Below are 16,411 nucleotides of genomic sequence, written 5' to 3' on the forward strand. Positions count from 1 at the left end.
GGTAAGGAAAGGTGCATGGAGCTGGGGTGCAGTACTCTAGTGCCTGCAGCAGTACCAGCTCTGGAGGATCAACAAGAGACAGTCGCCACGGGCCCGCAACTCCAGTGGGACAGAAACAGGCAGCGTCAGAAACCTACCCAGCAGCTCCCAGAGCTGCAGGGGCCAGAGAGGTAAGAGGGTCAGAGCCCTGACTCCTGAGACTCCAAGTGAAGAAGCCTGGAGCTGGCTATGGGTGTGACCACCGTGACATACCCTTACCCCACCTGAGGCTGCTGCACTAGGCTCCTCTCCCATGGCTGTCAGTCGTCTCCAGCCTATTTGTAAGGATTCTATGCTGTAATCTCAGCTCCTGGCTGTTGCGCGATTTATAATTGGTCTTAATAATAAAAACCCAGAGTCAGATATTAGGGGGTGAAAGCTGAAAGATCAGAGAAGCAGAGCAGCCAACCACTAGTTCTTACCTCTATGAAATTCTCAGACTGAATGGGGCATCCTGTCTCTACAAGTCCTCAGACTGAATGCCCTGAGCTCCTGTCTCTTCCTGCCCTACATTCCTCTCTCCACCCAGCCATATCCCTTCCTGTCTCCACCTCCCTAGTGCTGGGATTAAAGGCATGTGATTCCCAAGTACTAGGATTAAAGGTGTGAGCCATCACTGCCTGGCTCTGTTTCTCTTTTAGACAGAGTCAATCTCCTGTAGCCCAGGGTGGCCTTGAACTCATAGAGATCCATCCGCCTCTGCCTCCCAAGTGCTGGGATTAAAGGTGTGTGCCATCACTGCCTGGCCTTTATGGCTAACTAGTGGCTCACTCCACACTCTGTGATCATCAAGCAAGCTTCATTTGTTAGATCACAAACAAAACATCACATCTGGCCAAGAAAACCTGAGGCCCCTCTCATCTGAAGATCAAATCCAAAGGTCCGTGCCTGTTTCTGCCCCAGATACCACTCTGGGGACTGCTGGCTGACGCACATGTGATACAGAAAAGGCAGTGACTCCTGCTTTCTGACTGGGTATCACCATTCACCACGTGAACTGTTAAAAAAAACAAACTCTTATTTTGAAGTGACTTTTAGATGAAAACAATTACAAAAATAGGTATAGAGAGGTTTTTCATTGTTTTAATTTTAAAATGATGTGTGTACGTATGTGCACAGGTGTGCCACATTCTCTTCATGCCATGGCACTATATGGAGGTCACAGGTCACCTTGCAAGCTAAAACTCTCTCCTATCATAGGAATATGGGGTAGGAAGTGAACTCAGGTCTCAGGCTTGGTCAGAAGTGCCTTTACCAGCTGAGCCATCTCATTCTCTCTCTCTCTCTCTCTCTCTCTCTCTCTCTCTCTCTCTCTCTCTCTCTCTCTCTCTCNTCTCTCTCTCTCTCTCTCTCTCTCTCTCTCTCTCTCTCTCTCTCTCTCTCTCTCTCTCTCTCTCTCTCGTTCAGACTGGTCTTGAACTCATTATCCTCTTGCCTCTGCCTTCCAAGTGCTGGGATAACAGGTGTGTGTTATGACATCCGGCTGTGGAAGTCCTTGTGTGCCGTTTGTCTAGCTTCTCCTGATGTCAGTAGCCTGCATAATAATCTTCACACGTTCTGTTCCTGGACCCCAGGCTGTAGCTGTCGTCTTATCTCTCCACTCAAAGGTGTCAGTTCTCAGTGTTTCCTCATCGCGTCAGACACGACACGCTGACACTAACCTGTGGGTTGTTTTGTAGTGTCCCTCGGTCTGATCTGTCTTGTGCTTTCTCATGTTTAGTTCGAGGTGAGCACACTGCATGGCGAGAACCTTTGTGTGCCAAACAGGGGTGCCAGAGGTCAGCTTGGTGAATCCTGTGCTCACAGAACTGGGAGCCTGGGGTGATGCTTGCGTACAGTATAAATCTGCTTTTCCTCCCCAAACTCTTGTTCACCTGCGGCAAGTTCTTATGGGAACGCTGTGTCCTAGTCGTTCTAATCATATCACGTATTTTCTTGAACCTCAAGCATTCTTTCAGGTTGACGCTTGTCCTATCTCCAAGTCCCTTCCTTTCTCATGCATACACTTTCTGTTACCACGAGATACTCCAGGCTCATCTTTTGTCCCTGTTCTAGGCCTGAGATCCATCCCTTCTCCAAGGAGTGCTTGCCCTTGTTGGAGAATAAGGTTAAGAAATCAAGATCTCTAGGTCCAGGTCTGCTTGCTGCTGGCGTGGCTTCATTCTCCAGCTTCTCATGAGCAGAGCGTGTGTCTCAGTCACTGTCCTGTTGCTGTGAAGAGACACCATGACCAACGCAACTCTTTAAAAGGAAACATTCAATTGGGGGCTTGCTTACAGCTTCAGAAGTTTAGTCTAATAACAGGGAGCATGTGTGTGTGCTTAATTATGTAGACTTACCTATGTGCTTATCTATCTATCTATCTATCTATCTATCTATCTATCTATCTATCTATCCTCTGTTTATATATCATCTATCCATGAGCTACTTATCTGTCACTTTTATTTTCATCCTATTTTTATACCCCTCCATTATTATTTATCTACTTTCACCTCTTCATCTATCAATCACAGTTATAACACCATGAGTTCATAATCACACCCCCAGATTCAGACCAATGGCACCAGATTTGCTCTAACTCCACTCTCTTCTTGTTTCCGACCTCTTGCCTTGACAGTGGCGGGGCATGTGGCTCTTGTTTACCCTTCAGTTCTGGTCTATCTGAAGTCATCTCAGGATCACTGAGGCACACACTTCACCACCTAGAATGCCGCACGAATATAGTTCTGGTTCTCCTCGGTCTTACAGGCAAAATATTTTTCTCCAAAATAACTGTCTTAGCCAGAGTTATCGTTGATGCAACGAAACACCATGACCAAAGCAACCTGGGGAGGAAAGAGTTTATTCGGCTTACACTTCCTTATCAGAGTTCATCAGCAAATGAAGTCAGGGTAGGAACTCAAACAGGGGGGGGGAACCTGGAGGCAAGAGCTGATGCAGAGGCCATGGAGGAGTGCTGGCTGCTGGAACCCAGGACCGCCTTGTCAGGAATGGCATCACCCGCCATGGGATGGGCCCTACCCCATGGATCATTAAGGAAACACCCTTCAGGCTTGCCACAGTCTTATAAAGGCATTTCCTTAACTGAGGCCCCTCCTCTCTGATGACTCTAGCTCCTGTCAAATTGACATACGACTAGCCAGCACAATAATTTAGGGAGTCCTTCTCTGTCCCCCCTCTCCAGGGCAGTTATTCTCTGTCCTGTGTCACATCCTGTATGCTCTCTTTACCCCACATTCTGATATTTAAAAAAAAATTCACATGTAATAGTGTTTACTGTTTATGATGTGCAGTAAGTGTTCTCTGGGTTTTGACACATTGTCCACTGCCATCTTGACAGACAGACAGACCCCCTCCTCAGCCCTTTGCTATTGAGCCCCTCAGCCCATCCTGGTAGCCCTCTTCAGTCTTGCCATTTCAAGTCATATCAATAGAATCGCATAATCTGCAGTATTGGGACCCGACTCTCCTCCGTATTATTTTGTGGCTGACCAGGGCATCCTTTTTTAAAAAAAAAATTATTTATTTACTTATTTATTATGTATACAATATTCTGTCTGTGTGTATGTCTTCAGGCCAGAAGAGGGCACCAGACCTCACCACAGATGGTGTGAGCCACCGTGTGGTTGCCGGGAATTGAACTCAGGACCTTTGGAAGAACAGGCTCTTAACCACTGAGCCATCTCTCCAGCCCCAGGGCAACCCTATTTACTTGGAAGCATCTCCAGCTGAAGGGCATCAGGGCAGCATTCACTTTAGGGCAATTACGAGCAGTGCTGCCATAGCATTTGCGTGCAGGATTCCACACGTGGGAGCCTTCCTTCTTCTTGGGTCAGTACCTATGATAGGGCTTCTGGATGGCCTGGACCGACATGTTTCTTTTTATAGGGAGCTGTGCACTGCCACTGTGCCCCGCGGTTTGTGTCCCACCAGCAGTGCAGGAGAGCGCCTGTATCTCCGTGGGGCTTTGCCTGCTTGGTTTTGCAGTGTGTTATTTTGGTGTAGTTCACATTTTCCTAATGGCAAGCAGGGTTGAACGTCTTCTGTGCTGATTTTCCATCCATATAGTCTCTTTGGCAACATTTCTCTTCATATTTTTTTTACCATTTTTAAATGGTTTGTTATATCCTTCTAATGCACTGTTTTAAGCCTTTTTCCCCATATAATATAGACACATTTGTTTATCGGATATATGTATAAAATTTAAAGATATTTCATCTTTTGTTGTCTGGTTTTTCCAGACAAGGTTTCTCTGTGTAGCTTTGGAGACTGTTTCCAGAACTCACTCCGTAGATCAGGCTGGCCCGAAACTCACAGAGATCCACCTGCCTCTGCCTCCTGAGTTCTGGGATTAAAGAAGTACACCACCACCACCCAGCTTTTTTTTTTTTTAAAGAAGTCTTTATTGGGAGATGGCTCAGTTGATAAGGTGCCTGTCCTGAAAACAGGAGGACTTGAGCGTGATTCCCAGACTCCACATTTAAAACAACAAAACAAAAAGCCAAGCGTTGTGGTACATGCCTGTAACCACAGCGCTGTGGGAACAGATCCACTGCCCAGCCAGCCCAGTTGACATGGTGGGTTTCAGGTCAATGGAAGAACTCATCTGAGAAATAGCTGAAGAGGAGATGGTGCCTGAGAAGTGACAGCCGAGGCTGTCCTCCAGTCCTCCTCACACTCAGCACATAGGTATGCATGCACCCATGTGCATACACCCGCACACACTTGCATGCACACAGATAAGAAGGAGTCTTGCTGGGAAGCCCAGGCACTCAGTGCGTATCCCAGGCTAGCCCCAGCCTCCTGTGCTGGCATCCCAGGTGTTAGCCGCCATGCCCACCTCCCAGTCCTTTGTTTCTCTTGAGTCTCTCGTGGGCGTGTCATATAGAACCTGTAATTTTGATGAAATCTAATTGATCAACTGGGATTGCTCAGGGGGAAAATGTTCAATGTGCAAACATGAGCGAGTGCAAAAGGAAAAAAAAAAAAGAGAGAAAGAAAACATGACTGCTCCGAGGTATGGTGGAGGAGAATGTTTATTGTAGATTTACTACCGGAGAGCATTGCCAGAGGCAGGGACAGGGACATCTAGGAGAATCCAGGGTGGTTGTGACAAGACTGAGCTGTGCCGTGTGGGGGGGAGGCAGGGGGAGGGGAAGCAGTGCAGCAGCCAGCAGGTCCGAATGCCCAGCTCCCACGTAAAATAAAATCTGGGTCCGTGTGACAACCTGCCAGGAAGCTCTCAAGATGGAGGTCAGAGACAGGGACCCCAGAGCAAGCTAACTAGCTAGATTGTCTGAATCAGGGAACCCCAGGTTCAATTAGAGACCTTTCCTCAACATATAAAGTAGATAGTGATGGAGGAAGAACCAGATGTCAACCTCTGGGCTCCACCTACATACATACACACATGTGTACCCACGCACATATAAACATGAGTGCACACGCACGCACACACACACAGAGTCAAAAAAATGTATCATGTTTTTTAGTAGTAAACTTTGTGGTATGTGAACAAAGAAAACCCTGGCTTGTTCTAAATAACAGATCTTCTCTTCCTTGATTCCTTCCAAATGTCCAATTCCTTTTGTGCTGGAGGCACTGTGAAGGCAGTTCAATTTTCAGGGGTGGCCTTGTCCCCTGAACCTCTTACAGGGAGTTCCTCCCCTCCCTGATTAGCCCTTCTGCTTGTCTTGGATAAGCCCCCATTTGGGATTTAGTGAATCCTGGCTGGAATGCCCCTACTTTGTGCCCATACTGGGGTGCAGACAGGATAAAGCTGCTGGTGGTATCTTCCCTGTAGGTCCAGACAAACTCTCTGGTTCCGTTTGATCCTGGGGGTTGGCTGGATCTCCAGGGACTGCATTCCTTCCAGCTCTGGGTCTGGAAGCTCACAGAGTGTGAGATTAACTGTCAGAAGCCTCAGATTTACAGCTCCTCGTGAAGCCAGCACCCGAATGCCAATGAGCAAACCCTTCTGAGTGCAGTCTCAGGCTGCGTCCAATGTGCTATGGCCCGAGCCAGCCAGAAGTGGTGGCGTCGATCCTCAATCCAAGGACAAACTGCTTCTCTCAGAAAACACCCATAGTCCATGAGCATTGTGCAGACATAGAATAAAAATTTAAAAAAAGTAATATTCTCCATTTTAACCCAAGAACAGATCTTCTTAATGACTTAGTATATCTCATTCAGAAACAAAAAGGTACAATAGTTTATCAATGGTTCCCTAGGTGTGAACACTGAGTCTGGGACTGGCCTCTCCTAGCCTCTTAAGAGCATCTAGTCCCTGCCTGGCAGCCTGCCCCACCCTGCTAAGGGGCCTGCCACACAATACTCACAGGATCTAATCAGTAATTGGTGTTGGGTCCTTTCATATGTGTGCCCTCTGTGGGGCCATTACATGTAGCCAACACCAGGTCTGACATATGGCGCAGGCCTAGCTGGCCCTTTCCCCCAGAGCTTTGCAGAGAACTCTGGCGCTGCTAAAAAGATGGCTCTCCGTGGTTCTCAGATCTCCAGGGAGGCCCCTGTGCGTACTGACTTTGTACTTCACATCACTGTGCTGAAATTCACCCAGAAACATCCCGAGATGTAGGTGACTCCCTCCCTGCCAGATGCTACCTCTCACTCTGTAAACCTGCATGCTGTATACCTATGAGTGTGCTTCTTGTTCTGGGGGAATCTCGTGTGTGTGTGTGTGTGTGTGTGTGTGTGTGTGTGTGTGTGTGTTGTCTGTGTTCCCACTGAGGATTGAAGATACCGGATCAAGTGACACCAATATCCAGCTCAGGGAAACACTTCATACCCCGTTCTAATTCATCCCGGCAGCAACGCTTTAATTTGTGCTCCGTCTACAGTCTTCGTTTCTCCTGGCAAAGACGTTTCTCACATGTTCCTGAGTGTGCTGCACAAAATCTCAGACCAGAATGGAACGACCGCTGGGAGATGGAGGGTATCCCCTCCCCCTTGCCGCTCCATTGTCTAGTTCGCTCTCTTCCTCAGGAGCTTTCGCCTGGGGAGCAGCTGCCGCCCATCTATAACGTGACCGTCTTGGTCTGTGCAATAATGGATCCTTTCATAGCGCGGCTGTGAGGCCATTAATAAGAGATGTCACTGCTAGAGAGGTCAGTGTCAGAAACGTAAGCAGGACACCCCCACCGTCAGCCGAGAGCAGCTGCCTGCAGCCAAGACGGGAGAAGAATCCCAGAACCAATAGGAAGCAGGTGAAAAGCGCCCACATCTGTGTGTGCCGTGGAGGGATGCAGGGATAAGTGCTTATGTATTTGATTATGTGTGTGCACCTGCATGGAAGCGCCTGTGCATTTGGTTGTGTGTGTGACACCCACCCATCAGGTTGGTTATAGCTAAGGTGAAGGAAGGCTGAGCAATGTGCTCAGTATCCAGTAGGAACAGGCAGAGTCTTGAGAAGCACTGGCCTTCGCCTGTCTGTCCATCACGAACAAAGGCCTGGAAGCGCCTAGCTTGCCTCCAGCCCTGAAATTACTCCTTCCCTTTACTCAGGCAAGGCCTCTCCCTTTTAACAGTCCTCTAAGAGCTGAGGTGGGGGTCACCCGGGTAGGAAAGGGCCAAGTGTCTCCGTGTCTCCAGACTAAGCTGACAGGGTAGGAGGAGGGATACAGGACCTGGTGTAGTCACTCTGCTGCCCTGTGCTCTCCAGATCTCAGGAGCTGTGGCACCAAGGCTCTGACTCCAAGCCTTTAGGTGAGACCACTGTGCCACGTGATGAATGAAAGTAAGCCTAGGGCACGGGCGCAGTTCCCACAGTACAAATCCCCCTCCCTGCCTGTGTTGTGCTCTCTTGTCTGCCTCCAAACTCTGCTTGCCTCTTTACCACGGTGCCTAACGGGCACTCTAGCAGCAACCCATCCTCTCCCTGTCCTCTCCAGGGCCTCCCCTAGGAGGAAGGGACAAAAGAGAGATCACTCGAGGCCCCCACTGGTGGACTTTGGGTGAGAACAATGGAAATGTGAGACCTTCTAGGACCCAGGTTTTTCCTGATTTCCCTGCTTCTCCTGCCTGCCCCCTGGGGAATGGTTGGAAGACTGAGCCTAGGGAGGTCAAGCTCCTGGATGTCTACCTAAACGAGGTGTCACTCAGATTCTTGAATTGGGTTCTCAAAGCACTGGGATCCCAGAGGCAACCACAACTGTTTCCTGGAGCTTCTGACCTTGCTTAGCGGGGAGGATAGCAGAGAACACAGGGCGAGCCTAGTCCTCTAGAGGAATAGCCCGCTGAACACACACAGCCGTGTGCAGAACAGGCTGATTGCAAAGGTTGGCTCATGTGACCCCAGAGGCTGAGACACACCTCCCCAGTCTGCTGCCTTCAAGCTGGAGCCCCAGGAGGAGGGGCTGGGAGGATTGAGCTCCCTTCCCAGTCCTGCAGTAGCAATTTAGACGCTTCAAAGGGAGAAGGAGTTTCAAAGGGAGCTTGAGCCAGGGATCAAGCTGAGCCCTGCTCAGGAGAGTTGGGGAAGTGAGTTGCCGAGCAGCAAGAGGCCTGGCCTGTGCAGGATCTGCAGCTGTGCCTGCCAGCTGGCAGATATCAAAGCAAAGAGACCTGCGACCACCCCCACCCCTCATTCTGGTTCACAGGCGGGGCACTTAGGGCCTCAGAGAAGCTTCTGAGCTTGGGAGAGAACCAAACACACAGTTGTCAGCACCTCTGGGAAGCCCCAGAAGGAGGCCAGGAGCATCTAGTCCCTGCCTGGCTCTAAGGGGCAGTTCGTGTGAGCCCCCAGTGCTCTTCTCAGGAGGGCAGGTGAGGGACTGGACTGACCTGAGGCTATAGGGAGCAGGCCACTGAGGGAAGCTGGGGGGGACTGGGTCCATCTGCTAGACCAGCGGTTTAGCTGGAATGGCTGTGAGAAAGGAAATAGATGCTAAATCGCTGTCCAATCAGGTTGTCTATCCTTGATATTATCCCAAATCAGAGTGTTGGGAATGCGGCTTTGGCTCCAAAATGGCCTTGGTGTGCCGCTTGGTTCTGTCTGGCCTGAACTTGTTTGGCTAATGTGACTGGACAAACAGAGTTTACCAGGAAGATTCTGCTTTTAGCCCGTCCTCTAATGTCTTGTGGTCGTTGACTCTGGGAACCCTGGAGCATAGTGTTTGGGGGCTGCAGGGTCCCAACCTTCCCAGTAGGCTCCCCAGATGGGAACTCTGCCTCTGTATCCTGACTGAGACTGTGGGCCCCCAGCTTTTTCCAGTGTTACCATCTGTAGCCATTGATTTCGATCCAAGCTGCACTCCTGGGGACCCAGGAAGGTGTTCATCTCCCGTGCCAACAGCTTACTGTTTCCAAACAGCTGAGAGCCTGTGGAAGTTCCCAACGCAAACACAGGCGGCAGGGCCGCTCCCTGACTCTGTTTTGACATAAATCAGCGTGCCGTTTCCCCATCCATATGCCAGGGCCATTTCTTGCGCTACCCATGTGTGTTGCTTCTGCAGCTCCAAAGGAGTCCTCATGTCTGCTGGCTGGGCTTCCCACTGCATGTGCAAGGGGGCGGGATCAGGGACAGCCCTGTTGTTACCATCCTACCCTCATCCCCACCCCCATGTTTTTGGGTCCATGAGTTGAGCCCCTGGGTGTGTTACCAACTCACTGGGTATCCCCATTCTCACTGCAACCCAATACCAAAGTTTCATTACCTGCTCGCTCACCAGAGAAAGGGCAGGCTGTGGTCCCGAGGCTGCGTTCTTTAAACGTGTCACACTGCTACGAGGCAGGTAATGGACTCACAGTCTCCAGTTCGGGGGGCCCGGAGCTGGCAGGGGACTCCCAGTTTTGCTCTGTACCCTCCGCAGTCAACATCTCTCCTGGGAGCTGGCCGGTCAGTCAGTTCCTCTCGCTCCTCTCTGTAAACTGTAAACTCTAAAAGAGGTAAGCGGCCGTCAGTGCCTCCAGGTGTCACTGTGGAGTTTTTGCTATAGCTCCTGATATACCCAGATACACACTTACTGCATGAAAGGGCAAACCAGCAAATGGCTATGCTCATGGTGGCTAAGGACCGTGTCCTGTCTGAACACAGCCTCTCAGCCCGCTGTGCTTCCCGGTGGCAGAGAAAGTGGAATATTCTAGGTTCACCAGGACCACGCTATGCTGGACAGCGCAGAAGGATCCACGGGACTTGACACATTGTCCCACTGTGGTTGAGTCATCACAGCCACAGCTGTGTCGTTGGACACACAGGGGAGTGGGGAGCACGGGCAGGGTCAGGTTTCTGTGCTCTTCCCTTCCCATGATGTTTCTATGGAACATACTCTCCACAGAAGGGAAACGCAACCACATTTATGTAATGCTTCCACTGGCACCTGAGGTGTATAATTCCAGGCTTTTGGGAAGTTTACTTGGTTGGGCACCCAAGCCTGGTCCACTAAGTTTCAGAACTGGGAGGGAAGGCAGGGCCTGCTGTCGTCTGAGCCTTTATGTGGTCCAAGCAGGTAGTCTTGTTTCAGAAGGTGTATTCCCAACTCCAGGTTGTAGGCAGGAGACTCGCTTCAGACTTCCTAACTACAGAGGCCTTTGTGAGTGAGGAGTGGGGGTCTGAGCTAGCACTGGGCCTGTGGGTGCATGGAACATTGAGGATCCCTATGGGCCACAGATACCGAGGCCAGATACACAACATGGTTTTACTCTTGCTTACCCTGTGCCCTGCACACCTCCAACCTGACTGAAATCTTGAGCTGAAGCTGACCTAGTGTCCAGAAAGGGAATAAATGGAGAAAGAATAGTGTATTTTCAGAGGCTTGAACTTAGGGAGTGGGATGGAAGGGACTCGGGAGGACTAGAACCCTGGGATCGTGTCTCTGTGTATGCACCCAGAATGTATGTTATATGGATGTACGGATGCACGTATTGTGTGGCACAGTCATGGGTGAGGGAAGGAATTCAGCCGTTTTAGAAACTGTGCATGCGTATATGGGTGTGCACTGTGTGCCTGTGTGTGTATATGAATGTGCTGTCTGCATGCGTGTGCTGTATTATGTACAGAAGTATGTTCAGTGTGCCTGTTTAATATGGCACAGTCCATGGCTGAGGACAAAAAGCCACCCACTCTGGAAACTGTGTGTGCATGCGCGCATGCGTGCGTGCATGTGTGTGTGTGTGTGTTTGCACATGTGTGCCTGCACATGCAGTCACAGATGAAAGGCAGTGGTAATGAATGGAGTGTGTGAGCAAAGCGGAGGAAATACCGACTCAGAAAGCGATAGGGGGAATGGCCCCAGGCAATCCAATGCCCTTTCTCCCTCCGTCTTAGGGAAGCATATTTAAGATTCTGGATTATTTTCAGTGGATTTTTGTTTCTTCTTGTCATGTGTAGTTCATACTCTGGACAGCCGATCACGTGATTCATGGAGTCAGTACGTGGGGTGGGCGGGCTGATGGGTATGATGGTAAGTGTCTTAGCGGGGTGGGTTGGAGAGTAGGGTCATCAAGGCCTCAGGCCTCCTCAGCCTGAAGTGTCTCCATGGGAATTCCCCCTTATGCCTCTTGGAGCTTTGACTTTGTACCTGCAAAATTAAAGGGCTAGACTGGAAAGAGTCCCCTTCCCCCCATTTGAATGCTCTAAAAATAGGTGGTTCTAAAACGACTCCTTTAGAAGTGAATCAAATTAAAGGCAGAGAAGGTGTTATTATAACGACAGCGTCGATTCCAACTCTAACGTGTGCAGAAGTTAGCATATGTATAATGTGTCTGTTTTAGCTCTTTAAAAATTTTTAACCTTTACGATTTTAAAAGTTTTTATGTGTATGGGTTGTTCTGTCTGTCTGTGAACAGCGTGTATGCAATGCCAGTGAAGGCCAGAAGAGGGGGCTGGATCCCATGGAGCTGGAGTTATCTTAGCTACCACAGGAGTTCTAGGAATCAAATCCTGGTCCTCTGGAAGAGCAACCAGAGCTTTTTAACCACTGAATCATTTCTCCAGCCTCTATTTTAAAAAAAAAAAAAAATTCTATGTGAGGTGGTATCCATCTGTCCTGGGTCTTCCCTCTCAACCCCTGCATCAGGGACTGATCTACTTGAAAGAAACCTCAGAAGCTCCTTTGGTGGCTAGACACTTGAAAAATCTGAAGGACATAAGAGAAAGTTAGAAGCTAGCAGAGGTACATTTTTTTTAAGCTCAGAGAAGAAAAGGAAATTGAGAAGAAATTGGTATTCTCCAGCAACCACTGAGGGAAGGTTCAGCTGAATCCTACTATGAGGAGTACAGACTAATTCCACTCTGTGTGTGACTGTGCAGTACCCTAGGAGGGAGTCTGCTCAGCAGAGGCTCCTGATGTACCAGCACTACCATAATGGGACACATGGCCCACGGGAGAAGCCAGTTTGATTGCAGCCCTCACTCTCGGTGATCCTCTTGACCCAGCTTCTTTGAGCGCTGGCCCACATTCTGAACACTCCTGTGTGTGTCTCAAGGACGTTACACTAAAGCCCTTGTTTCTACTCTTTCTTTTCCAGAGAGAAAGCAGTGCACCTATGAGGACCGTTCAAGTGAGATTTCCATTATTCTCGATGGGCCATCCACAGTCCAGGAAAGTCTTCCCTTGTGTGGACCAGAATGCATCCCTGACTGGAGGAGGCCCCTTCTGTCCTCATCACACCCTTGATAGTCTAAGGTTGTCACCCTCTGTGCTGAAGTTAGGAGGGAGAGTGTGCTTGCTCAGTGAAAGGTTGGTGAATGGATTAGAGCCCTTTCAAAACACCTAGAAGTTGATGGCCCTGGATGGCGAGCTATGCGGCTAGGTGTGACTGCTGTATATTCCAAAGCCCAGTAGGCAGGGGGAGGAATGAGAAGGTTGTCCGAAAGTATTAAGTTCATTTTATATTTGCGTCAGGAGAAATGATGCGGTGTGGTGCAGATGACCGAGTGGTTATAGACCCCTAGGTCAAAATCAGAGGAGAGCTTACAGGATCGGACACATAGGCCTTTTCTTCAGTGGCTGCAGGATTTCTGCTGGGAAATGCACTAAGTGCACTTGGTCCTTCCTGTTGTCGTTCATGCCATAGTTTCTGATGTGCTTGGACAAGGTTCTAACCCAGTGATTGCTTCCCTAGCTGAGTCTGACATTGGGTTTGGTCTTTGAGTCTGAAATCTTCAGTCCCGAGTGCATGGTATTGTCTGATTTAAATGGCTGCCTTCTCTTGGTCCATTTGCTGTACTCAGCACTGAATGGCAAGAATAGCCTGTATTGGTGATGCTGCCAGATCTGTAGGTGAATGAAACCACTGGGTTAGGGACTGATGGACTGTGCAATACAGGCATCTAGAAACTGTCTCAGTTCCGTGTAGCTCCCTGCCTACCATAGCTCCTGGCCCAGCTCCAAGTGAACCTGCAAGAGACCAGTAGTTGATTGGGAACAACAACAAAAAAATTACACTGGAAACTCAACCCACCTCACATCCCTCTGTTTCAGTTGGATCATGGCTTTGCATGTTGTGTGCGTGTCTGAAATAACTTAATAACCCCGACACTCTAAAGCGCAGGTCTGGGAACTTCGGTATTTGGTGTTGTTTGTTTTAAAGAAAGACTCTGCAAGAAAGAGAGGCATGTAAATAGGTACCAATGCCCATGGGGTCATTATTGTTTATGTGTAAAGTATATGTACATAGAAAGGAAAATGGCTCAATGAATGTTAGGTGATATCCCACAAACCAAACTGCATTTCCACCCAGCTGTATTCCGGAAAGCACATGATTAGGTGGACGGCTGTACTCGCTTTAGATCTCATTGTGGTTACTCATGTGTCATAATAACCTTCTTGTCACATGATCCCAAGGTCGGATCTGCACTTTGGGTGTGTGTGTAGGGGTATACATGTGAGCCTTGGTGGCCAATTCTTGCTGCCAGTGAGCGTCTGAAGAGCTCATGCATTTCAAAAGTAAGGTGCATTTTCTAAACCCCAGGCTGAACCTTTTACCCCAAGCGCTGGGTTAGTTGGGACTCCCTCCCACATGTAAGCTCTTTCTGTTAGCTCCTAAGAGAGGACATCTGTGTGCAATGGCAAGAAGAGGGACCCTGACATGTCCCCCAGGAGCTCAAACGGTGTCACTGAGGTGTGGGCCTCGACTTCGTGTTGCATTAAGTAGTCAGCCCGCTCACTCTGTGTGTGCACACCACAGAGCAACAGAAGCATTTTTGTTCGTCTAAACTAGGAATCCACGTAAACCGCAGAGTCCTTTGTGAGCAGCCACGTGGTGTCCACTTCGTTTCCATGGTCTAGCGTTCTGTTGCTGAAGGCCTACGGCTGTGACTTAAGTCTCTGCCCTCGCAGACTTTGTAGCCTTCAGGAAACCCGAGTGCCTTACACGGCTTGTAAACACCACCTGGGAGTCAGGAGGGAGGGTGGAGAGTGGCTTCGAGGCACTGATAATTGGTCAGCTCTTGCCATCACTCCGTCATTGAACCCTTACGGTGGGTTGTATTATTACACAGTGATGGATTTAAGTTTAGGCTCAGGAAAATCGTATTGTGAATATATGTATCAAAGCATATATTTATTGTATCTTTTCTAAAAAGCTTTATTGTAAACTTATGCAAAAAGGAGCAGAACTTGGTTTCTTGTGGCAAAGTGCCAGGCAGTATTTGTGTTCAGTGAAGCAATCCTTAACACCCCCTCTCTAAACACGTGACCTTTCCGTTCAGTGCTAAACAGTATTCCCAGGCTTAAACTAGGTTTGTATGGTGGACAATTATAAATTTTACACATATTTTTGTATTGTGGTTCCTATAATATATACCAGAGAATTTTTACTTATTTGTAAATTATTGTACAGTTTTAATAAAAACCTGTTTTAAATCCTAGCTCAAGGTGTCTCCATGAATATTATTAAAGTGTGAATTTATTATCTGTGTTAGCCTTTCCTGTCTTTACCATCTGGCCAGCAGTAGCTCTTTCTATTCCAGAAAGGGAAATTGAATCTTGTGTCCACTGGGGAGGGAAGTACACACCTTCTCTGCAGCCTCTTCCAGAGATACCTAAAGTCATTGGAAGGACAGTCCTTTAGTAGGGGGAATCTGGCAGCTACTTGCCTAGAGTGGCGACCAGGAAGGTCTCTTCCAATGGCTTTATCCAGTATGTAGCGTGGAGAAGAATTCGAGTAGCTAGGGAAGGGAAAAGAACTTCGGTATCTCAAACAGTTGGCTACATCCATTGCGGAGACTCTCACACTGCTGAGGAGTGGAGGCTTACAGGGGAGTGGGAGTCCCATGGCAGGTGGGAAGGAAGCCGGATGACAGGCCCATGGGCCCCCAGTAGAGTGTCATAGCAACTTATTGTCCCAGCATGTGTTTGAAAGGAGTTGACTGAGTGGACAGTGTAAAGGTGGGGGTCTTTTTGTTCAGAATCCATCATTGTAGAATCCACAGTGACAACAATGATTGTCCTGTGACCTTCGGGACTGGGGAGTGTGTCTGAGAGCACCTCTTCCCTGTCTCATGGCAAATCCTTGACCTTGGCTTTAGAATCGGCTGTCCTTGCAGATCCTTAGATCCTCTTCTTGATCATGACCCAGCAAGGACGCCCCCACAGCACTTGGAGTAGAATAGACACCATCTTCACGGCTCTCACCAGGCCTTCTGAGTGTGGGGCAGAAGTTGTGTCCTGAGGGCAAACCACCAAGGTCCTTTAGGATGGTAGGCATTTCTGGTCATGCCCAGCTTGTTCAGCACCCTCTGCGCATGGACAGCATCAGCTCAGAAAGCTCCTGTGGGGACCCTGAGGCTGCTGCACAACTGGTTCCATGTGTCCTGTGAGCAGACCTCATGCTGAGGACACCTGGCCTCAAATCTCCCACTCCCATCGTGATGGCATCGTGTCCCTATGTGTCTGTGAAGCCTCTGGCTGAACTCAAACTCAGCTGGCGTTGTCTTCCCTGTCTTGAGGACGCCATGGAAAACAAGGTGCTACCAAGGAATGCAGCACTTGGCAGGGCAGAGATCCTCGAGTCAGCGAGTCAGCGAGCTGCACCGGGAACCACGTGACCCCTTGGAATGACCCCGAAGTGCCAGCAGAGATGATCCAAACAACACAACCTGTTCCTGGGGCTCGCCTAAGGTGGCCCCAGCCCGCGGGACCCAGCAGGTAGAGGAAGCAGGAACCAGGCTGTGGGTAGGATGTACCCGAGAGAGACGGGGTGTGTGTCTGTCAGCTGTCGGTTCCACTGGATATCTCTACTCCTAGTCTCCACCTCCGTTTTCCCCTGGCAGTCCCCAGTCCAGCCCTTTATCTCTCTCCGTCTGGGCTGTTTCTCTCTGCCCCTCCAACTTGTTCTCTCCCTCCTGCCCCAGACTGGTGTAGCCTGCCAAAGAACAGTATGCCTAGCCACCCTGGTTCCGTGGTCGCGACAG

The 16,411-nt window shown here is 49.3% G+C and overlaps 1 protein-coding gene across 13 annotated transcripts in view; it reads left to right on the forward strand.

Moving 5' to 3' along the window:
• Jakmip3 (Janus kinase and microtubule interacting protein 3) overlaps window positions 1-14,866 on the forward strand; it is a 133,224-nt gene extending 118,358 nt beyond the window's left edge. For all 13 annotated transcript variants that reach the window (XM_050137494.1, XM_050137500.1, XM_050137498.1 and 10 more), the window contains one exon: window positions 12,523-14,866. The gene's annotated coding sequence lies outside the window, so the exon portion shown is untranslated. The remainder of the gene's footprint in view (window positions 1-12,522) is intronic.
• The last annotated feature ends 1,545 nt before the right edge of the window (window positions 14,867-16,411 follow it).

This window comes from Alexandromys fortis, unplaced genomic scaffold (assembly GCF_014885135.2).
Source record: "Alexandromys fortis isolate MF-2015 unplaced genomic scaffold, M_Fortis_MF-2015_v1.1 scaffold_3, whole genome shotgun sequence".
Lineage (NCBI taxonomy): Eukaryota > Metazoa > Chordata > Mammalia > Rodentia > Cricetidae > Alexandromys > Alexandromys fortis.